General features: G+C 39.7%; 2 pseudogenes; both read right to left on the bottom strand.

Moving 5' to 3' along the window:
* Positions 1–4133: 4133 nt before the first annotated feature.
* Positions 4134–19859, bottom strand: LOC122341368 (annotated as a pseudogene).
* Positions 19860–21489: 1630 nt separating this feature from the next.
* The window catches only part of LOC122341369, a 4780-nt pseudogene continuing 1199 nt past the window's right edge, over positions 21490–25070 (bottom strand).

A 25070-nucleotide genomic window follows, 5' to 3' on the forward strand; every position in this document is an offset into this window, starting at 1 on the left:
AGCGGAGAGCAACTCGGCTTCAGAAGCAATATCTCCTATCAGCAATTAAACCCGGAAAATAGAAAGTAGGAGTGTTTTCACGCTTGTTTGAGAGTTTAAGGTGTCCTTTACGCTTCTGTGTGCATCCTGCTCGTTACCTCGAAATGAGCAAGTCTTCGATAACTGAACAAACATATTTTATTAGCAAACTCCCAGAGTACGCTGGTCAAAATCTCTGGCGATTATGACATCCCGTCAAAGGGGGAGGGAGGTTAACAATAAGGTCTCTGTGTTCTCAGGGTCCCGGTGTCCTAGTGAGAGTGTGTACAGTACAGAATAGCACCGAACACATTTTCAGCACAGGAGCCCAAAGCTAAATCCCCAAAACGCTGTCTGATCTGTGGTTAGCTGTCTCAAAGCTAACGTTCGCATATAGAGAAAGATTTGAGTTGGCTAAACTAGTTATCTCTTGCATTCAATTTGAGGATGAAATGTGACGTGTTTCTGTATCCTAGGTGTTCGGGGGGAGGAAGTGTTGAAGCGATAAGCTCATTCGACACACCTTAAATTATCACCAGACCTTGCCTTACGAGTAACAGATGGCCTTTGAGCAAGTCAGGCTATTTAGTTAGCATGTGCAAACATCAACTTAGACCTCGATCTGTCGCATATACAGTACAAATAAAATCTATTCTCCTTCGTGACCTCCTTTGGCTTCGGCGCTACTGTGTTATAACACAAAATCGCTGTATTCGAAGCGAGAACCGTTCGCATTTTTAAACACAAAGCGTACAATGTCAGGGAATACAATACAGCTATTGCGAAATCGGTGATAGTTAAACACGAGCGCATAACTGAATGCATAATGCGTTCGCCAATACGCCCACGGGCAAATCCAACAGTTTTGTAAGAAATAGTTTTACTGAATAACAACAGATAAATGATTGACAGATATAGACGGACAGAGAGACAGGTATACAAGACATAGAACGAGCAGAGGAAACGATGGATATATATCGATTATTATTAAGATTCTGTAACTCCTTGAGGGTTTCCGTAGGCCTCTCAACTGTTTCCATTACGGATCTTCCTGTCTGGCTACTTATTTTTGGAGTTCAGCCAATTTTGGGTAGAGTTACAGTGGCTTTTTTTCTTTTTTTTTTATATTTTCCCATTCTGTGAATGTCTTCGCTCCGCTCCGAAGCATATTTCACTCCCTTGGATATCTTCATTGGTTCTTGTGTGGACTGGAGTTTTTTTTTTTAGAGTTACGGATTTGAACGCAGCGTCTCCGAACAGTAGAGTTTTAAAACTGTTCACAATGTGTCTGACATCATCAGGAAAAGGCCAATGGTGTAGTTATGCGGATGAAAGGAACACTCCGCTTTTTTGGGAAACAGGCTCATTTTCCAACAGGATCTGTTCAGCCGATCCCGGGGTCTGGAGATAGCACTTTAAGCACAGCTTAGCGTAGTTCATTGAATCCAATTCAAAAAAATGACTTGATTATAACGCCGGGATGAGAGTGTAGTTCCTAATCATATCAGATTCTATGCTAAGCTATGTTAAAAAATACTGAATGGATTAAAAAAACGATCAAATTTATAATCTTATTAACTCTGGGGGAGTTGGAGAATGAGCTTATTTCCTTTAGTTCATTATGTCGGGAGGGATTAAAAAAGCAAAAAGATTATGCAATTAAGAAGTACTCATAGCGTTTATAGACAGAAGAGATGGAGCTTGCGATATATGCGGGATATTACTTTAAAAATTAGGAGCAATATCAGTTACTGACACAGTACTCGTGTGATAAAAGTGCAGATAGCAGCCAACGTAAACCATACATTCAGTCCAGGAAGAAATAGCTGAAATAGTTTATGTGTACCACAAGACGCTGAAATAAAGCCAGAGGACTACAAACATGCAGGTTCCTTAGTTTTGACTAACACTAACAGCACCACCTCGTGTTCAAAAAGATCATAAATACAAACACACACAATACTTTTTCTTGTTAACTCTCAGACTTGGTTACTTAAAGCGGCTCACTTTTTAACTTTTTTAGAGAGTACACTTGAAATAACATTTTAAATGGAATCAATCATTTAATAAATCAGAAGAATCTGTATTTTTTTTTAAAGGTGTGAAATTAGGAATGGATGAGCGTACATTTTTTTTTGCCAGGATCAAACTGGATTGAAATCAAAATTGAATTTTGAATGAGTTCGATTTTTATCGAATTTTTATCGACAGCTTTGTTTTAGCGACACTCAGATGTCAAAAACAATAAAATAGCTCATTTATAATGATACATTTAAAACTATATTCTAATTCAGTGTAGCTCCACCTTCCATTTAGTTCCATTTGTGTTTCTAATCTTATTTTTATTATTTCCATGTCCATACTATAATGTTGCTTATATATTGTCTTATATAGCGTCTCGGTCATGCTGCCCTTTTCATCTTCAATTTAAAAAAAGGAAAAAAGAGAAAGCATTAAATAAGTTAAAGAAACATTGTTTGTTGGAAAGAAGGCTGATTTCAAGAGAAAGGTTATCTGGCTGATATTATGGTTCAAGCCTTGTGTTTACTAACTACCAATTATTTAAAAACTGTAAATGACCAAATTTATTCATTAAAATTCATTTGCCAGCACTGAGTATTACCTCCAGTATACAAATGTTCTAGCAAAAACTATTGGCCATGTTGTTTAAATTCTTTACTGTCTTTTCCCACAAAGCAATGCAACTTGAACTATCTATCTATCTATTGATCTGCCTAATAATACACACACACACACGCATATATAGTACATTTGTGTGTGATAAAGTCAATTCTGGTATCAAACCATACAGAGTACTTTTTTAAGTGCATCATCACATATATATATATTCTTCAGTGCCATCCACACACGCAAAACGTTAGCTAGAACGTTTCTTTTCCCTACTATGGAAGTCAACGGTGACCCAAAACAGCTAAATATCTTTCTTTATGATCTGCAGAACAGATGAGGGTGAGTAAATTTCATTTTTTGGGTGAACTATTCCTTTCATGAAGTGACGTGGATGAAGTAGCCTATTAAAAGTGCTACTAGCCAAGATATTTACTCCATTACTGACAGGCAGACAAAATTTCACAGGCTGGAAAATCTCACTCATCGTCCGCTAAATTACTCTTTGGTTGGTTTATTGAACCAGCAATTCAGTGTTTGCTTTCTGGATGCACTACGATCCTTAGCAAGCTGACAACAAACGAAATTCTTCGTGTGGACAAGTCATCCACCTTATTAGAAATGTGCACCAGCAGAATTATTTGATATCTGAAGGGAAATAAGCAGTATTCTCATTTCAGTAATGCATATTGACTATTATACAACCAAGGTTGAACTCACACCGAATTAAAACCGAGTTGAATTCTGAGTTAACTTGCCTAGTTTGTTCAGTCCATTCGGAGCGGGTCGACCGAGTTTAGCCACCACGTGCACCACGACTTTGAAAAGCCATCAACAGAGCTTTGAAATTACGAGTCACCATGGTAACAGCTCAATTTTAATATCCGAGGTGACAACTGTCAGAACGTTTTAGTTATTGAACAAATTTTCATTTTAAAAGGTATCCGATTAGGCAGGGAAATTGTGGCAGGAGAATTTGTTTTTTGTTTTTTTTTTTACAAAAAACAGTTCAAAAGCATTAAGCATCAACATTCGACAATAACGGTCATTCGGTATCCATTTCAACATGCAGAGGCTTCTCCTGCAGGCTTAGGATCTTCAAACAATTAAATGTTCCCCCCACCTACATTTAATTAGGGTAATGACTTCTTTTCTATAGTCTTTGCTTCTATTCAGCCAATAGCAAGGCAGATACTCAGTTGGATTTTAATAATGGTAAGTTTCGCCTTTGTATTCGTAGAAATAAAGATGAATAAATGAGGTATTTAAACGTCGCTTACACTTTAAAAAGGGGAAAGAGACAGAAACTCTGGGTTTACCGAAGAACATCTGCTCCCGACCAGGTACGACTCACAACGTGGTTTAGTTTCATTTATTATCGGAAACAAAAACTCAGATTTCGCTCTTTTTTGGGGTTAGCAGACTAAAACCCACTTTCTGGAATACATCCCAGAAGTAACTTATCTTCATAAATAACTGAAACCACGTCTTTCTGAGATGCCTTTATTGTGCATTTTGGAAATCCAGTGACACTGACACAGTACAGAATCCTACACCCTGTTCTCCCCCATTTCTCCCAAGTCTATAAAGGAGGAAGTACCTCAATCCTCTTTGCAATCTTAATTTAAAACAGAGAGATCAAGAGAAAAACGGAAAGAGAAATAACTGGCTGCGTTTTCCACAAACAACATGCATTCTGGGGTCTTGGGAGGGACGAAGGGACGACGTTCACACGGCTAAAAACAATAAGAGGACATTAAAGCATGATCCGCTCTTACTGGTCCACTGTGAGTCAGTCTGTCAGATATCTGTTCAACTTATGTCACGTCCTTGAGAAAAATCATAGAAACGAATACGGAAAGAAACAAACGCTCGATACTTAAACTGTCCTGCTATACATAAAAGAAGATCGTCTGCTTAAATATCTGAATGGAAGGGCTTTCTTCTGCATTTTATAGTGTAATCTTTTCATTTAATCATTTTCATGTACGTGTCCTCTCTCTAAAAATGTGCTGTTCTAGGATAAAACTAGGCCCTTTAGGAGCGGGCGTCTGTCGGATCTCGTGTAAAAATGACATATCTGCAGCAGAAGTGATTGGTCCAGAAGAAGCTTTAATCTTCCTCGCTGCCACTAGCAGAACGCTCCTATACAAAAGCATTAAGATAAAAAATCAATTAGCACACAGGTGCTGATTTCAAATAGTGCATGTTTTATATGAAATAAAAAGAATGTGTGTACCTCTTCCTGGTCCTCCTCGCTTTCGTCATCGCTAACGACAGGTTTAGGGGCGCCAACTGCGTCGATGCAGCGTCTTCCTTCCCTCTCTCCACCTTCTCCTTTCTGCTCAGCTTTATCTTCACCTTCACTGAACAGGCTAAAAACACCGACACGTGACTCAAACTATCTGAGCTGCACTATACAAAGTATTTTCCTTACGGTGTCAGAATGGTCATTTCATACTCACATTCAGACTCTGATCCTTCATCTACCTCGTCCTCTTCCTCCTCGCTCTCTTCTCCTCGCTCTCTTCCTCTTTCTCGATCTTCTGCGCATACGCTGGTGAACACAGACTGCAGCACGATAGAGTCTTCGTAGATCTGAAATATTACATCATTTGAATCAGTCAAGCGAAGTACAACCTACAAAACAATATCCAAATTTATAAAGGTTTAACAATGAAACTAAATATTACCAGTGATCCCTCCAGGTTAAAGGTCTGCGCGTTCTGACAGAGAAGCATGACATCTTTCTCCAGGTCATTCAGAGTACGGTACTTATGACTCCTAATGCGTTCCTGGGAGAAAAAAAAAAAAAGGAGCAAGATTCAACACTATTTACTAATACATCATAAACCTGCAATGCAATCAGAGTAAAGCAGTTCATAAAAAAGATCACTATTATTTATTATTAACAACAGCCCCAATTTACATTATTATTATTATTATTATAATAATAGCAGCTCAAGTTACACCTTAAACACTATTATTATTATTGAGTGCATATTTAGTGTATTTTTCAAATAGTGTTGGTACACCAGCCGCAGCATTTACAAGTTAATCACTTAAAAGAAGAAACAACAACAACAACAAAAAAAAAAATGGACAAGCCTTGATCTTCCTAAAGTCCACAGGTTTTGCGAATGAGTTAAGTAATATTCTGGCAGCTCTTTACGTGACGGCAGTTGAATAAACACCTCACTCCAGTTGTCTACCATTTCTGGAGAAGAAAAAACAAATAAACTCACAAATGTGTATCTAATCTATATTAAATGAAACAAAAATCATCACTATAAGACTGAAACATTACATTTCACCATTTTGAACAGAATAAGAGGAAAAACTTTTGCATAAAATAAAAATCACCTGGCCTTTAGAGAGCACTTGCAAAACTTTTTTCCCCTACTTCTGTGATTTAATTGTGAAACATTATATTAAATAACAGAAACTTTTTTTAAACACTATTTAGAGTGTCAAAATATTACATGCACGTTCATGATCCTAATTTTTACCACTAAAAATTAAAACCAAAATCACTGTGATTCAAACTGGCCCATAGTGTAATATAAGGGCTAGAGAAGATGATTGAGTGACTAACCCATCCTTGTATTTGATCACGGCATCCACAATCTTCTTCATCTTCTTGGTGAGCGTGGGAGGGTTAGGCGAGAGTTTTTCGGCAGGAGGGCTGGCCTCGTTTCTTTTGCTTCTTACTATCGTCATCTTTATCTCTGCTCCTCCCGCTGGAGCTGGGTGTGGCTGGGCCTGGAAGGTCAAGGTCGCGGTCGCGCTTCCTCTTCCGGGTTGTTTTCTTGTAGCGCACCTCTTCTTCAATCTCATCCAGAGTGCCTTCCTCAATGGCCTGAAAAGCAGTGAAACACGTCAACCCGCTTGGGCCTTCCTCGTTACAACCAAAATGTTCAACACAAAGCAGTGCTTTCTCATTCACCTTCAGCCATTGTTTCTCTGTGAGGGAGTCGCTGTAGTCCACTTCTTTTCTTTGACGGGAGCCGCGGCCGAACATCTTCTCCTCCTCTTCTTCGCAGGTGAGCCTCTCCACTTCTGCGTCGTCCTTCATGATCCAGGTGGGCAGCTCATCCTCCTCCATCAGCCGGGGTTTGCGTTTCGGGTTGCGAGCCTCTTCCCGGCGGTCGAGATCCATGCGCTGGGCCGAAAAGGAACAGGAAAATTAAGAGTCAAACAAAACAAAGAGCACCGATTTAATGAAACTTAAGCAATTAGGGCTGCTTACCATGAAGTGATCGAACTCTTCCTCGCTTCTAGCGATCATCTGATTAACAGTCTCGTCGTCTGGCACTTCATCTTCCTCCTGAGATACGGTGGAAAGCAACGAGAGCAAATATCAACACGTGTATATTAACTAAGCAAATATTAACTTGGCTGCAGGCAGAGGCTGAAATCTGTACCTCATCCTGCTCTTCGTGCTCCAGGATGGCCTGCAGGAAGCTCTGCGCTCGTGGCTGGGCGACTTCTGGTGAACATACCGGCCTGGATGACCTTCTGGTCCACGTTCAGTTTGTATTTGGCAGCGGCCAGGATCTTCTCCTCCACGCTGTTCACGGTGCACAGACGCAGCACACGCACCTCGTTCTGCTGCCCGATACGATGGGCGCGATCCTGGGCCTGCAGATCCTAGGAGAGCGAGAAAGAAGTGTTTAGAAATAAAATAAGGGAAAAAGAGGCCAAGTGACACTGCAAGCGCAGCAATAAGAATGGTGATGATCACAAGAAACCTGCTGCTTAATATTACTGAAACTGCTGCACATTCTATTCTATAGAAACCTTTTCTCATTTAACAAATGTTCATGGTATTTAGTTTTACTTGTTATATTGTACTAAAGCTTGCATGGTAACAATTTACAACAAGGTTCCATTTGTAAAAGTTTATATTATAATTTAGGATACATTTCTACAAGCGCTACAATATTTATTCTATGTTTCAGTATACAAACCCCCCAAAACATTACATTTTACATTCTATTCAGTGATTTAAAGATTCTCTTCTACAATTATTCTATAATAAGCATTCTACAATTCATATATTATAAAGCGATTAACAAATTAACATTCAATTATACACTATATTCTACAATCATTTTAAATTTCTATTTGTACAATATAATTCTAAAGATTACATTTCACAATACTTCTATACTAGACTCAATTCTGCAATTAATTTAATTAACATAACATGCATTCTATTCCTCAATGATTCTGTTCTATAAATCATTTTATGCTTTTCTGTCTACAATAAAGAGAGTGGGATTTGTGAATAAGCCACTACATGAACTTTCATCACAGTTTGTTCTATTGACAGCAGTATATTAAAGGGGACAGTATTGTACCTGGTGAGGGTTCAGTCGCTGTTGTCAAAGATGATAACAGTGTCAGCGGACTGCAGGTTCAGCCCCAGACCTCCTGCTCTGGTACTCAGCAAGAAGATAAAGTACTGAAAGGATGGATCATTAAAGTTCTTCAGCAACATGCCACGATCCTCAGCCTTGGTGGTTCCTGCAGACAAAATAACAAAGCGTTATCAGCGGTTGAACCGTCAGTGATTGGTAGTTTTGAATTAGTGGTCAACCAATATATCAAAGACAGAAGTTTTTCTGTTTGGCGATATGCTCAAGAAGGGACTTTTATTCTGACAGCACATTATAATACTTTTCGTTTGCCATTGGCATTCAGCAAATCTTTGAATGACTAATGATCATTTAAATCCACAGAACGCATGCTGGTCGGTCCGTTTGAATTGTGTGCTGCATGGAAGAGAGTTCAGCTTTACTGGAGATGCGCATGAAACAAACTCGTGATTTCAAATTATGCATCTGCATAATGCATCAGGAAATTCATGTCATGTATAAAGGAGTGTTACTACCCAGAATGCCAGTTGTTCAGTATTTAATTCCATTTTAGTTATAATTTTATTAAATATTTATAAAAAAAACTGTCTTAAAGTATGTTTATACTTTAGTCCGTTTCAAATTATTTAAATGTTCTTAAATATTAATTAAATACAATAGTATCCAAGGACATGTGAAAACATCTTCCTAAAACTCTTCATTCTGTGTGAAAGCAGGCTGAAGCAACTCACCGTCCAAGCGCAGGTATTTGAAGTTGCGGTAGGCAAAGTAATCCTCCATGATGGTCATGGCGAGGTCATCTGACAGAAGAGCAGCACTTTGTGGTTGGTGGCGCGAGCTTCGGCAGGATCACGGTCCAGCAGCTCAAACTTACCGGAGGCGCGGTACAAATCAGGTCTAAAGAGAACCCATATATGCATAGGTTACAGAGAAAATCAAATGAGAGCGAAAAGTGTTATGAAAGCGTTTTTGTGATCAATGTACCCCTGAGCGATGCCTCCAGTGAAACCCAAATGCTCAGAGAAAGATTCCTGCAAAAAAAAGCAAACCAATAATTATAAAATATACAAAACACATAGCAATGCACCCAGTAGATAAATGGACAGAATATAAATGACCATGTGAGGACTATGTAAAACAAAACAAAAATGATCACCTCAATGTGCTGGAACATGTAAGGGTGGTTGCAAATCTTCCTCAGCTGCATAATAGTGTTCATCAGAGTCTTAGTGCCGCCTTTACCCTGTAACAAATACAAAGATGGATATTACATGCATCCAGAAACACACACACACACACACACTCACTCTTGATGTAAATCACGTCTTCTCACCTTCTTGTCTTTCTCAGAGCCATCGGTGAGCAAAACTCCTTTAGCCTGCATGTGTCTGTAAAGCACTCTCTGAAGAGCCGACATGTCGCACTTGATCACGTACTCCACCTGAACACAAGAAAACAGAGGTTACATTTCAATGTTAAAAAAAGACCGTAGGATAAAGTGTATGGTAAAGTGTCATTTCAGCAGAAAACATGGCAATACGTTTTTTCAACTAATTTAAATCAGCATATTATTTGCAAAAAAACTTTATATTTAAAGAATATTGAAAAAAGTAAAAAGTTACACACACAAAAAAAAAAAAAAAAAAAACATTTACACACACAAAACACACACTCTTTTGATTGAAGTGGAGAGAAAAGTAAAATAAAAAATACAATAATAATAATAATTTATTGATTTTTTTGGCTGAAAAGTTTGAAGCATAAATCAGACCTTTTCGGGCAGTTGGGCCTCCACTTCTTTCTTGAGTCTCCTGAGCAGGAAGGGGCGGAGCACTTTGTGCAGACGACGGATGATCAGAATGGTCTCTTCTTCGTTCAGGTCCACCTTTAGAACAGGAAGCAGTTTAAACATTATGCATTAATAGAGCAGAATGACATGCAGCATTTCATTTTATCGTATTCTGTCTGAACACGCCAGCACTACTAAATGTTTTCATACCTTCTCTCCGGTCATGGCAAGCGGGCGTTGAACCACTGCTCGAAGGTGCTGCAACTCTTGAAGATGGTGGGCAACAGGAAGTTGAGCAGCGCCCACAGTTCGGGAGCTTGTTTTGCAGCGGTGTGCGGTGAGCAGCAGGCGCCCGGGCGCCAGGTAGTGCGTGTTCAACACCTGAGTCAGTTTGCAGTGGTGATTCTTCATACGGTGGCCTTCGCCCACTATCATGTATTTACTTCCAAGCTGGAGCTGAAAAAAAGGAGGAGTATCAAACTGAGCAAGCGGTTCATAGTCAAGATTTTTACATTCAGAATTTTCCTAAACTACTTTTTTCCATGTTGTTAAGAGGACCAGCAGCCACATACACACTGCACAGTTTGGGAGTGACATCCACACATAAATCGCCGGAACTCATTCTCAGAGAAAAACCGACAGTGGAATATCTATAACAATAACGGTGTAAAAGTGGACTAGAGAATTTGAGAGGCATGCTCAGTAATTGAATTCTGCACCCAGGCCTGGGCAGGTTTGTACCTTGGCCAGCACTTGCTTGTCTTTGATGATGTACTCATAAGTGGTGACCAGCACGTTGAACTTGCGCTGCGCAATATTGGAACAAAAGCACGACGAGCAAGCAGGAGAGCCTGAGATGAAAACAAGACAAGAAAATTTGTTATTAATCCCGTAATATCCTTCAGTAACAGTTTTATTACTTAGCAAATTCATTTTCATTCATAACTAATGCTATTTTATTTCAATACTCTGTTTACTGCATGAATTAATCAAGCAATCACCTTATAAGAAACTTTCTACAGAGCCAGACCCACTTATCAAACTGTACACCCAGTTCGACAGAGTCCTGTTAGGAAAACAAATCTTTATCAATACATATCACACTAATTATGTATATATATATATATATATATATATAATATACACTGTAATATACCAAACATAATAGATTTTTAAAAAATGATGTGCGTAGTACAACAATGCTACAGCGTAGAGGACTGCATAATATATATATACAAATAAAATCAATATATGCAGTATGGCTTAGAGTCGCTATTGAATTCGTGACTAAAAAAAAAAATTGTAGTGTCAGGCATGGCACAGTGTGCGAGCTTGAATTTCATAATACAGTGCTTGTCTTGACAGTAAATTAATTATTAAGAAAAACTGTATCATGAGCTGCATGTGTGTAAATAAGCACAATCTGCTGAAATAAGTTTCATGGTTTATTGGCAAATGTAAATAATATTGTAATTTATAATTGTACCATAATTATAAATATACACTTGCTTTTCCCCCTTTTATAGTATAATAGTAGTCTTAAAATACATTTACTTTTTTTTTTTTTTTTTTTTTTTATAATAAAAATAATATTTTTTTATTTTTGTCATATTGAATGGGGCGAAAAATTTTGGAAATTCGGCCGTTACAACCTTAGGTAAAAGAAACTTAAAAGTAAACGTGTTCAGCCCTAAAAGGACGATTCACAAAAAAAACAAAAGCTGTTATTGTATATGCCAGGGGTAGGCAAAGTACATGCAGGTGAGGTTTGTTTAGGGTTGGAGCTAAACTCTGCAGGGCATGCAGAACCAACTTCACCTGCCCCCTGGTGTGCACATGTTCTCAGCAAGAAAACCACCCCAATCATTGTAGAATGATTCTTTCCTAACATTTATGGCATCTAATAAAAACCTCTGAATTTTGCATACAAGCAAGAGAAATGCCATCCTGTCAGTTTGTCCAGTGTGGTGCAGCTCTAGTGTAGAGTGAAAAGTAACTCACGAAGGGGGCGATGATTAGGAAGGGTCCGTTGAGGCGTTTGTACTCCATGAGGTAGGTGATGAGTGCAATGGTCTGGATGGTTTTTCCCAAACCCATTTCATCAGCCAGAATGCCATTTAAGTTATTATTATACAGAGACACCAACCACTCCAGACCTTTGATCTGCAGATGAGACAGACACCGTAATGGCTTGCCTTTTAACAAATCTGATGAGTTCAATAAAGACTTTGAGGTGTAGTTCGTTTTGGGCTGTACCTGGTACTATTTGAGCTGTCCGTTTATTAACAAGCTTGACTGCCTGTCCACCTTCTCTGTGACTTGGTGAGCCACGGCGTGAAATGCGACTGCAGACCTCTATGAGCTGCATTACCGTATTCATCGTCAACATCCTGCTTGGCATGTCTGTTAAAGACATCATAGATATTACCATCAACACCACAACAGAATATAATCCCAAGGAGGATCATGGGATGACAGCATCTGGATGTAGTAGAAGAAAAAAAAAAACCTACTCAATGATGTGATGGGCGATCCACCTCAGAAACATCCTCACTGTCTGGATCCGTAATAATCTTCTTCTCCTCTGTTGGGGCCTGAGATGGCTGAGGCTCCTCCTCCTCCTCCTTTACAAAAGAATTTTAAGTACAATAACTATAATGAAATGTAAATATCTTGAGACATTGGTCCAATTATTAATATTTAAACATATATTAAATAAATGTAGGTTATGGAAGTATATAAATTCAAAACTATCAGACAACCACCTAAATGTACATAATGACTACAAATGGGTTATGTGAAATGTACAACTAGACAATTGTGTAATTCTGTAAAATATTAACAAATTAATAGGATGTTGTAAATATAAAATGCACACTATAAGGTTCAGTCAAAACACATTTTACAGGTATAACATTAAATCATGAGCAGTTCAAGCGGCTTTCTGATTTTGGACATTCTATTTTTGCATAAAGACCAAGATTTGTTATGTTATCGCAAGTGCATGTAAAGCCCTTGCAGAAAGCACAGTGTTCAAGGGCAGCCATACCTCCTCCTCCTCAGAGCCGCTATCTTCACTATCAGACCCGCGGGGCCACCTGCGTATCTACAGAACAAAAGAGCATTTTGGCGTTTACAAACATCTTTGAACCTGCTTTAGATATATGTAAATAATAAAGACATTAGCGTTTATAATATGCTGCTCCTCCTCCTCTTTTCAGTAATAAATACACTGAAATTAGTACTGCGCGTCTCACTCACCCAGGATTCATCTCCAGCCAGGCTTCCAGTTGTCCAGCTTTAGGAGCGTCCATGCCGGTGAGGATCTTCCCACTGTCCACGTGAATCACCTTCACCGGTAGGGTCACTCATTTGACTGGTCTCATCCAGAGGCTACAATACAAGACAAAACAAACATAGTATTAGATTAGATTAATTACAACTGTTTGTGGCTAACTTACAAAATTAAGCACTTATGTCACTAGTAGTACCTACAAATCAGACCCTACTCTGAAGCCGTATCTATGTTAGTTCCCCCAAGCAGAGTTCCTAGAGCTAGATCGTTCTAGTGAAGCTTAAGACCAGTGCCCTGTAGCCAAACATCTCACCTCTCCATCTGGACCCAAAGCAGGAGCTCCACCCCTCAGCATTCTCTGGCTTCTGTGGAGGGAAAGCAGAAAGGAAGATAAACACCTCAGGACAACTCGACTTAGATTCACAGAAATTCTTCCCAATCCAGTGCATCTCATCACCTTCTTTTCTTTCTTCTTCTTCTTGTCTTTCAGGGCCTGGACTGCTTTGTGAGCTCCTGACAAGCTCTGTGAGGTTGGCCACATACTCAAATCCGTCTGCTGCAGCAAGTAAGCCAGGCAGCTTGTCTTTCTTCTGATCGATCAGCTTCCTGTATCCCTCTTCATCTTCAGCCTGAAAAAGAAGCATTACAAAAAACATTTTTTTAGACATGTGCTCAGAAAAATATGTCCACCAGTTTTAAATGGTTAAGGCTAAGTCTGTGCATCTCACCATCAGCCTTCTCATTCTCTCCTTCTCGAGCACGCTCATTCTCCTTCTTCTGCTCTCTCTCGGTGTTGGCGTGGTATGTGAAGCTACGGCTTTGGTCAACTTCTGAGATCTTTGCGGTGATGGAGGTGGATGATATTCCTTGAAGTCTTTTGCATGCTGCAGGATGCTGTTGAGATACTCCTATGAGCCTTAATAAGAGGAACATGCGTGATTCGTTCACAAACAATCTTTGGTCATTCAAACCTGAATCAGGTTTACAAGTGTGGAGACAGCATTTCACGTGGTTTGAAAAGCAGCTAGAATGATGCATTACCTGATGTTTCTGCGCGGCGTTTGCGTTCCTGCTCGATCTTCTGCTGTTTCTCCAGTTTCTCTGTGATCACGAGCTTCTCGCCAGGACTGTCTCTTGCTGCGCTTGTAGGCCTTGCCGTTCAGCGCAGTCTCCAGAGGGCCGTATCACGTCTCATGCAAACTACAACCTCCTGGCGGAGACTGCGTTGAGAAGGACAACATGGGTCAAACATCATTAAAACATAGCAAGGCTGAAGACACTCACAAACACGTTCATATGAATATTAATAAACTAAATAAACTTGAAAGTAGCAAACAATAAATCTAACTTAATTTAATAACTAGGGGAATTCTCTGTAGATGCAAGACATACCTGTCTCTGAAGTTCAGGAGCCTAAGTGCCTTGGAGCTCAATGTTGGCTTTGGTCCTCAAGTCTCAGCCAGAGATCTGGAAGGTTCTCCAGCTCCTGAATACGATGACAACATCTGAGCCTGTAACCTGACAGATGGAAAGAGCAACGTCACGTGTTGGTAAGGGTGTAAAAAAAGGTGTTTCGAGGTTTCGAAGAGAGTGTTTTACTCAAACATCAATGTTTTTAATCTCTTTTCCTCATCTCACCTGTACTCTCTCCTGGAGGATCTCCACTGGGTCCCAGGCCCGGGGTTTCTGGATGGGTGTGATGCGGTTCTGTTTCTGATGAAGCACCATGGGTGGCTGGGCTGGTTGTCCTGGGAGACTGGGTCTGAGGGGGCATGACGGGTGAAGCGGCCGGAGGAACTGAAGGTGGTGCTGGAGGCGGGCGACCTGTGGGCTGAGGAGGTATCCCAGCTTCTGTGGGGCACTTTCGCAGAGGCGGCAGCATTCACCATAGGCCCTGGGATTACAAAAAGATGTGGTAAAAACATGACTCTCTCGCGCATGAATACAATAAAGCTAAATATTGAATTGATAATTGGTAGTGATTGTGGATAGTTCACACAATTTACTGACCTTCAGGCCAGGATTTAGGTGGTCCATTGGTGGGTTGTCCCTGAAGGCCTGGAGGAACACCAGAAGGTCCTGGAGGAGGCATGTTTGGTCCGACCATTCCTGTAACATACAAAAAAGATTATTTCAAGACAATTTATGAGATTTTCTACAATTTTTTTATTCAGAATATTTAGGTACTGAGTATTTTATTGATTAAATAATATGCAGCAAATTCTTACTAGAAAATAATACAAAGAAAAGGATCTAAAAAACTCCTTAATGTCCTCAATTTCAAATGGTGCTTATTTCAGCATTTCCAGGAGTTGAATTTAAGACATCGCCTCACCTTGTGGTCTATTGTAGTTGGGTCCCGCGGTCCGGGGCCTCCTGCTCCTTGTCCTGAGGCAGGGGTATGTTGGGCATCCCTGGCTGCATGCCTGGCATGGGCCGTTTTCCCTGCACCGCCATCTGGAGATGGTCAGGTAGAGGCTTGCCAGCGTGCTAGCATCTTATAGGCCATGATCTGTGCCCGCGCAGTTGGTGAAGCTGGTTTGGTTAAAAGTAGGCCCACCAGCACCACCAGGTCCTCCTGGGTTTGGAGGTCCTCCGCTGGGTCCTGCACCTGCAACACCACCGGCACCTCCGCTCCGATTCTGCTGACCCATGGCCTGCGGATCACCACCCTCCATGGCACCAGGACCGGAGGGCATCATGGGAGCCAGACGGAGGGCCGTTAGCAGTGTACCGGACTGGGGCATGTTCAGGAGAACCACCTAGAGGAGAGGGTAACCTAAAATAAAAAAGAAGAAGAATTTAAATTTTTATATTTTCAAAAGGAAAATGTACAAAATGTTGGGACAGGATACACAGCAAAAATGAATACTTAAGTTTAAGGCTGCACAGTGTCGCAATTGCAGTTACATAATCAAAGCGACAATTAATCAATTAAAATCCACTTATTTTATTCTGTGTGCTTAAGATGTGTTCTTTTTTGCTTTTTACATGTTATCTTAAGGGTTTCTGTATTTGTTTCAGTTTAATTTTAGCATAGCACTATAATGCTATGTATATTATATTATGTATAATTTTATTATTTTATTTGAAGGAGAAACCAATCGATGTATAGTTCACATTTTAGTCTTAACACTGAAGACATATTTCAGTTGTTTAATATGGCATGCGGTTGCTTCAAGCAATGGTATAAATAGTATCAAAGTAAACTTTGATGATCGTAATTAATTACAATTTCAAGAGAGAATAATCAATGCAGCTCTATTTAACAGGAGGAGCAATAAAACAGCAATGCAAAGGTTGCAGGGGAAATCAGAAGAAAAAAAAAAAAATCTCTCAAAGATTTAAAAAGGATACCAAATTTTACTAACAAGGTAAAAAAATGTACCAAGTTGAACCACTTAAATATAAATGTGCAACAATTACAGGACTGCACAAATAATAAGTTTTCAAAGGGTAACCCTGATCGCCCAACATCTCTGTCTGTATGGAAACAAGCGTCACGAAACAGCCCCAGAAGGAGGAACAAAGCAATGCACATCAAAAGGGAAACGAGCAAACAGGTTGGATGGCTTTTATACCCAGACTAAACAGTTTTAGAAGCTTTAGAGCCATCTGTTCTCCATAACAGACACAGAGCTCACCAAAACATCTGTATCTCTTATATTTCACACATGTACAAATATCATAGCTAGAATGAGAGAAGGACAGACAGAATGACAGAAGGACCGATAGAACAGAGAGAGAAAAAGAACAAAAGACTGAAATAATGATAAATCAAATAGATATAATGATAAACAGAACAAAAACAGACAAATAAAAAGTTTATGTAGCACATTTAACACACAATGGTAATTCAAAGTACTTGCTATATAAAAAGTAAATAAATTAATAAGAGACAAAAAAAATCTAGACCTTAAAATCAACAAATCTTGTTTGTTTTCAATGTAAAAACATGTAAACAAAAAAGTACAGGATTTTTGAAACAAGCTAAATACTTAGATTTTAAAATGTTGGAAATAAGAAAATCTTTCTTTATTTAAGAATTCTTAAATATTTTAACGGAAAACAAGACAAAAAAAAATCTAGAAAATAATTTTTGCATTGAAAAGAGTGCAGAACAAAAAAAAAAAAAAAAAGTTATAGAGTTATAAAGTAACAGACGGATACAAAGAAACAGAGAGAAGAACGAACAGACAAGCAATAGACAAAATTACAGATAGACAGAGATACAATACAGATACAAACAGACTCGAACAGCTAGATCCCAAGAAAACAAACACAACAACAGCACATACCTTGAGAGTGTTGGTCCATAGGACTGGGCGGAGGTCCCATGCCGCTGTGGCCACCCTGCCTCATGCCCATACCCTTCATTTGACCGTAGCGCTGATCTTCAGGAATGCCTTTTTCATGCATGCCTTCCATGGGCTGCAAAACAACACAGAATAAAGGATGACTCGAAGACACCATCCAAACACCAGAAACATAACATGCCACAAAACCACAAAATCAGTCAGACGTATATTGATCAAAGCAGACAGTACCTTGTGCATCTGGTGCATGTTGTCCTGGGGGTAACCTGAGGGGCCCTGTGGAGGTAGTGGGTGTCCTGAGGAGGGGGGCCCAGGGCTGGGGCCCATCATGCCATGAGCAGAGCCAGGCGAGGGTCCAGGACTAGGCCCTAACATGGCCCCTGGAGACGGCCCAGGGCCTGGGGAAGGGCCCGGCCGAGGGGTCCCGCCCATGGGTGGGTCAGGGGTGGACATCTCTCAGCAGAGCGGAGAAGAAGTGAGAGGCAGTGAGAGGTTCTGCAGGTGTTTTCAGAAAGCCTGTAACAGAAAATACAACTCATTTTAATCCTGGCAGCCTCGATGAACGAGATCGGTTGCCGACATGCACATTATTTATAAACTACAAATCTTTGTTTTAAACATTTGATTCGGTTAAATATCAATTGAAATTTCATTTATATGTAAATATTTGTTATTATTAGCTAAAATGATTAACGAGAGAATACAAGAAATGAAAAATATCCCCAGGCTAATACAACATTAATACACAACTAATATTTTGGCACGCCTAATGCCGTTTCTGTACACACGTAAAAACATGCAACTACTAGTTGAACTAATCCAGTTATAATTATAAAATCCACAGCCCTTGAATCAAGGAATAAAAATGGGTTAATTAATCTGTGCCTTAATGTATGTCAGTGACTACATCAAAATATTCAGTGAAGATCCCAAAGGGTTTTTTTTTTTTAATCAGAGTGTGTTTCAGTTAGCCTATTAGATAACAGTCCGGTGTTAATATGAAAAGTGTGTGTGCATGTGTATACATGCATTCAGACAAACTGATGAGACTTTTATTACAAATCATTTCATTATTATAGAAATTAACTGAAAATCAAACGATTTAGCTGAAAGTCAGATATGGTAAAATTAATCGTATATTTTTACCTGACAACAAACAATGAACATATTCAAAAGGCGTTTAATAAACAAGAAAAAAGTATGTAAACAGTGACACACAAATGTGTGTCAAACGCTGTGACACAACTAGCCCCGGTGTTAATTATTATACTAAGGCAACTTGCGTCGACTGGCTCGAATCCAAGTAGGTTTTTTTAACCATGTGTCACGAACATATGTGGTGTTTAATTAATAAAAATATGAAAGTAAAATAATGAATACGAAACAAATTACTTTAATGATGCAATTACTACCTGAAAAAGCATAAGCCGGTTAGCGAGCTGTTAAGAGTTTATTTACAAAAATAACCACATATTTACAAACACTCAGAATTAGTTACGGTATAAAACAATTTTGTTGAAAAACAATAAGCGTTTTTTAATAAGCGGTGATAAATTAAACGCATATTTCTCTTTTTTCCCCAAGGCTAACGCGAATTAGCAGCCAGCTAACATTGTTTAGCTAAACATTAACGTTAGCAACAATATCCGCAATCATTAAAGCCCCGTCCGACACGATAATAAATCACGAGACGATGCTGTAGAACATTTGTATAATGTAAGTTACGCGCAATTACGACAAAGCAAAATGATTTCCCTGGTTTTTAAGGACGTGACCCAACTAGGGAAGAAGAGAGACATTAGAGCTCCATTAAAGCCAAAGACATAAAACAAAACGACTTTCAAAACCGGTTAAAACACATCCCGATACGTTTTTACTCATGCTTGCGTCGGCGGAGTGTTTAAACGTTGTTTAAACTATTTAAATCGGTTTAAACACCGCAAACAAGAGCCGAAAGGAAAGACAAAGAACGGCAAGGCACCCGGTTGTGTGTATGTGTGATTACAGTCAGCCTGCTGCGCTGCTCCGTGTCCGCGAGTGCTTTTAAAACCGAACATTATGAGTTACAAAGCTCGAACTCAGAAGTGAAGACCGCGGGCATCTCTTTAAGACGACTGATCCTACCCGCCTCCCGTACGCTCGACCCCGGTCCCCGCTCGAGTTACCTGCCCAAAACTTATTCATTCCATTTCTGCCGCGGTGCTGTAATGTCGGACTGATGCGAGCGCAGGCAAAGCCGCGAAACAAACGGCTCGAACGCGTTCTAAAACGACACGAAACGCATTGATTCAAAAAAGTCCGCCATGACGTCATGTGTTCCACAAACACCGTGCCGCGACGAGCGTGACTTACAGTATAGATTCGCGCCGGTCTCTTCCCCGTACTCTTCGGCAAATCTAGAAACAAAGGGCAGCTCGACTAGTTCCTTTTCCTCTCGCTTCCCCCTCCCGTCTGGTCTGATTGTATCTCTAGAGCGGCCCGAGCGGCTCGCGAGCGCCCCCTGAACAACGAGCGGAAACTCCCAGTTTGTGCCTCACGCGGAGCGGAATGTGGGCTGCACGGTTGAATGGGGATGGGTGCACTTTGGCTGCCTCCTGAAACCTACTTTGGACGTGTATTTTTTTGTAGATATGTGTATTATTTTCCAATTTCAGCTACTATCACTGTCGCGAACAGCGGATGAACGCTATTTTGTAGCACAGAAATCAAGGTTCTGTACGAGCAACAGTGACGTTAGTACAGAAAATTCCCGAAGCTCTCGTTTTATATGAAAGCCAGATGAAATAGCAGCCTCTGCTACAACAGCCAAGGCGTTTAGTAACGTTGCAAAAGATTTCTATTACAAATAGATGCTGTTCTTTTCGGTATTCCATTCATCAAAGAATAATGAAAAGGCGATGGTTTCCATAGTTATTAAACAGCATAATTGTTTTAACAATAGCAAATCACTCACACTAGTTATTTCTAGAAGGTGAATCACGTGACGCTGAAGACTAGAGTAAGGATGCTTTTGCATTATAATTTCTGTGAAATAATAAGTTACTTTAAATTGTAGTATTTTTTTGCATTTATAATTATTAAATCAGACTTAAAAAAAAAGTAAAAAAACTTTACCCACCTGAAATGTTAGCCATCTAAGTAACCTAATCTCAATCATAATCTTAAATACTTCTCCATCTGATGCACAAACATAGACAAGCTACTTTTATTTTTTTCTCACTATTGTATTCCAAGGCTTTAGAGGCAACAAGACTGAATTGATTGTAATGTCTTAAAAAAACAAAAATTTTTTGACAATGTTTACATGCCATATCTTACATCATCGTTCAAATAAATAACTGCAAAAAAGCATGAGAAATTTACTTGACACAATCACAGTTCACTTATTATGTACAAAAACAAGCTTTTTACATTCAGTTGTGTGCAGGATCTAGTAGTTATAACGTCATTTGTGTCCCAACGTGCGATGTTTTCCACGTTATACAAGGTTGAATGTGCAGAGATAACTACAAGACAGTTGTAGGTTGAATTCCCTGAAATGTGTTAATCACGTGACTTCGGAGCGGCAAAACATTGCTGCCAAAACCTGCCTAACATTAGTTCAACCAGTGGCGTGAGGTTGAGGCAAGAACATCTGACCAATGGCAATAGGGCAAAGTATTCCAGAAACCTGCATAGTCTTTTTTATTTTTTTAACTTGGCGATGCTAGTGGTCACGTCAATTTTTTTTGCAGCTAGTATGAAAAAGCGGTAAATGTAAAAACCTGTGCATAGTTGTGCAACACCTCTTTTAAGCGACCGACACTTCTCTTAATACTCTTTTCAGTGTCTGATTAAAAAGCACACCTCGTTCTTTAGTAAAACAGTCACTCTCTCTGATTGTTTGAGTTAAGACACTTCAGTACAGAGTGCGAAAAGTTAATTCGCTGCAACAGAAGGCAAAAATGCCTTTCATAGTCTGGAGACACACTGCTGGTCCCACCACTCTTCCTCATCAGCGCCATCCTTCTCTTCATCAATTATCTGACCATCTCGCTGTATTCTTCGCCCAGCGCTCATGCTTTAAAATGCTTCTCCCGTTTGATTCCCCAGGCTCTTATCAGGCTCTCCCTCCACCTTCATTCGTTCCGTCCAGTCCATTTGGCAGCTCAAAATGTTGGGATCCATATCGATGGCGTTCTCCGGTTCGGTCTCTGATTGAGGAGCAGGCGTGTCGCGATCCAGCTTTCTATGATCTCCAGCTCGGAGATCTTTATATTCAGTTCGGAAGGAGAACAGAACCGTGCTATACGCGTGCCTGGAAGAAAAACCCAAGGCAGAAAGAATATTGCACCGTTTTTGTTAGCGCGGCGTCTCTTTCATCTGAACACTCAAAAGTGATCGGACTCTCACCTGGAAGTTCATATGCTTAAATGTTTTGCTGTTAATTGGATCCGGGATTTTCACAAAACACCAGGTTGGTTTTGTACCTAGAGAGCAGATAAATTTAAATCACAAATGACAAATTTCACATCATCAAACTCTAGATGCTAAACAATGCCAGTGATATGCCAAAACATTTGATAGAAAGCAGAGAATAATTTCAAACTGTAAATAATAATACTAATATTATACACACACACACACACACACACACAAGATGACCAAAAGCATATGGATACCATTTTGCTCTGAAACACCCCTCACACATTGGCGTAACAGAGCATAGTACATTTTCTAAATATTTTAAGATAAAAAAAAAAAAAAAAAGTAAATACAAAATTAATTGAAGTACAATTTACTTATTTAGCTTTATTTAAAATTAATTCACTTCTTGCTTTTACTTCTGTAAGTCAATATTAGGCCTTTAGTACTAGATTTTTCTGGTTCAAGCATGGCTAAAAGCTCTTGGCATTTATGTATTAATAATTAATGGTGATCTCATTATATAAAACTAGGTTTCTTATGCCTTTGAAAAATAAGAGTAGAATGGCGAATAAATGCTCAGTACAAGTCTTTTGTCAGAGTTGAGCATGGTGGAATGGAAAAGCGTTCTGTGTAGAAGCAGCCCTTACAAGGTGTGTCCATGTACTTTGGCCATATAGATGGAATTATGATAAAAGGCTATACTTACACCAACATAAAAACAAAAACAAATAAGATTAGGGACATCAACATTTATAAGTACAACCAACAGGGTATCGTTACCTACTGGAGATGAGATGGATGGAAAGGGTGGTTTACTACCTGAAGCCCAATCGCGTGAGCTACACATCGTATGCAAAAGCAAGGATGTCTGAGAATTTTTGGATTATGCATGAAAGCGTAAATCCCAAAGGAAGAAAGAAAGCGGCTCGTCTTCCTTGTACTCACTGTTTTCTGCTGGTGGAGAACGTGGCCAAGAGCTTGTCCCCTTCGCCAGCAGCGCTCCGGCGCTCACCCAGACGTGGTACAGCTGGGCAGGCTGCAGTTCTGACAGCTGCACGCTGGTTCGGTGACTTCGCTTATATTAGACCCTGTCACACAGATATACAAAATCAATACAAATCGGCTCACTGTAAACGGAGAAATATTACCATTTCAAATCGCCCGTTGTCCATTTGAATACATTTTAAAACAATTCCCGTGATGGCAAACCTGTTTCTTTGACGCCCACTAAGTAATGCAGGACGACACCCTTGCTCTCATTTACAGGGATGGGGCTCCAGACCAAAGTGGCAGAAGGAGTAAGTGATGTTCTTCACGCTGATTTGAGAGACTTTAGGAGGAACTGGCAGGGAAGATTAAGACATGAAGGCTTATATGCCACAAAATTTGATTACAGCACTTAAAAAATAAATAAATAAATTATACAAATTGTAAAATACAAGTTGTAAAAAGAGGTGCAAATATTTATTCATGTGAATACCTGTCTATAATATTTTCAGAATTTTGGCTGTTGTATTTGCAAACATGAACACGTTGTCACAGGACTAGGGCCACGTGTCCACCAAAAGCATTTTGGCCATATGAAAAGCCAGGCGCTCTGCGGGTTTTAACGCTCGAGCGGGTTGCTATGATACAGGATATCTGCTGAAGTAATGGCAGACTCTACAGCGAATTGAATGTTTCTCCAAGCGTTATATTCCATAACCGTATTCACGGTAGTCTGGCAATTCGATCTAGTGAAGAAATAAATACTTGGAGACTTGGAACTTCTCGATTGTTGTTCAGCCGTAGTACGTGTTCGGTAGTCCCGCCCCACCTCCACTGCGATTGGTTGGCTGACTAGGAAAGTGACCGTGAGGAGCTTTGGTGGACATGTGGCCTTAGGTCTGTTGTCATGAGAATAAAAGCTCATTCAATTATTTAAAGAGATAGATAATTCTGTCATTTATTACTCATGATCTTGTGTTTACAAACCTGTAAGAGAATGGATAATGGAAAAATGGCACCACGGCTGAACCACTGTCACATGGACTATTTTAACAATGACCTTACTACTCTTTTCTGTGTCAGTCAAAATACTTTCAGACTTCATTAGAAATATTTTAATTCGAGCAAATAATGACAGATTTTTTTTTCATTTGTGACATTTGTAGTAATAGTCAACTATTCAAACAGTTGTATCTCAGCCAAATATTGTCTCAACAAACCATGCATTATTCAGCTTTCAGATGATGCAGACATTTCAATTTAAAAAACTGATCCTAAACAGTTTTTTGTGGTCCAGGGTCATATTGTTGGGTGAACTGTCCCTTTAAGAGATGTCATACCTCCTTCAAGTGTATATGCAATTGCTGACTTGGGGGAAAGTGCTGTGGTTGTTGAAGACTTCAAACAGAGACACATTATAGCTGTGTAGTTCCAGAAGTCACCTGTGGATGGAGACAAACACAAAATCACTATCAGCATCACAACAAAACTACAGCTCTGCACAAACACACACACACACACACACACACACACACACACACCTGTGGTGTGTGACAGATGTCCTGGTCTCTTCACTCTGACTCCAGTTCAGGCACAGAGAGTCAGAGTACTACAGACACGTGCTGCACCACATATTCCAGGGCGCTCTCAGAGAAGTGAGGGTGTATGGACCATGAGACCATGAGCGCCTGGATCTCACCGATTACGACTCAGATTCACCTCAGGCATTCCTCGGCCCTGCAGTGCATAAATATGATCAAAGATATAATCATACACCTCTGTTCAAAAGCAGTTGCTTGGGCACAACAAAAGCAGTGCTTGTGCGTGAAATAACATTGCAACATATATTTTAGCAATTTGATATATTTTTTAAGATTTATCGTGTGATACAAAGCTGAATTTTCAGCATCGCGCATAAATCCTCAGTGTCACATAATCGTTCTAATTTGATAAGTTCCCGCTCAACAAACATTTTCTTATTATTACATGTTAGAAAATGTTATATTGTCTTTCAAAGAGCTTCGAACTGCAGTGATAATTATAAAAACATAATAAGCAGACATTTTCGGAGCTCGAACAAAATTAGAGTCAAGGACCAGGCACCTGACTTACCCCTCTCAGCAAACAGGATGCATGTGGGTCCGATGTACGCCATTGAGGTGTTAGCTGACACAAACACTCCAACAACGCCTGGCTTGAGGTAGTATTTGAGCTGCGGCAGCTCTGACCTCCGGCGTCTCTCCATAGCC

The sequence above is a fragment of the Puntigrus tetrazona genome, chromosome 3 (assembly GCF_018831695.1).
Source record: "Puntigrus tetrazona isolate hp1 chromosome 3, ASM1883169v1, whole genome shotgun sequence".
Classification (NCBI taxonomy): Eukaryota; Metazoa; Chordata; class Actinopteri; order Cypriniformes; family Cyprinidae; genus Puntigrus; species Puntigrus tetrazona.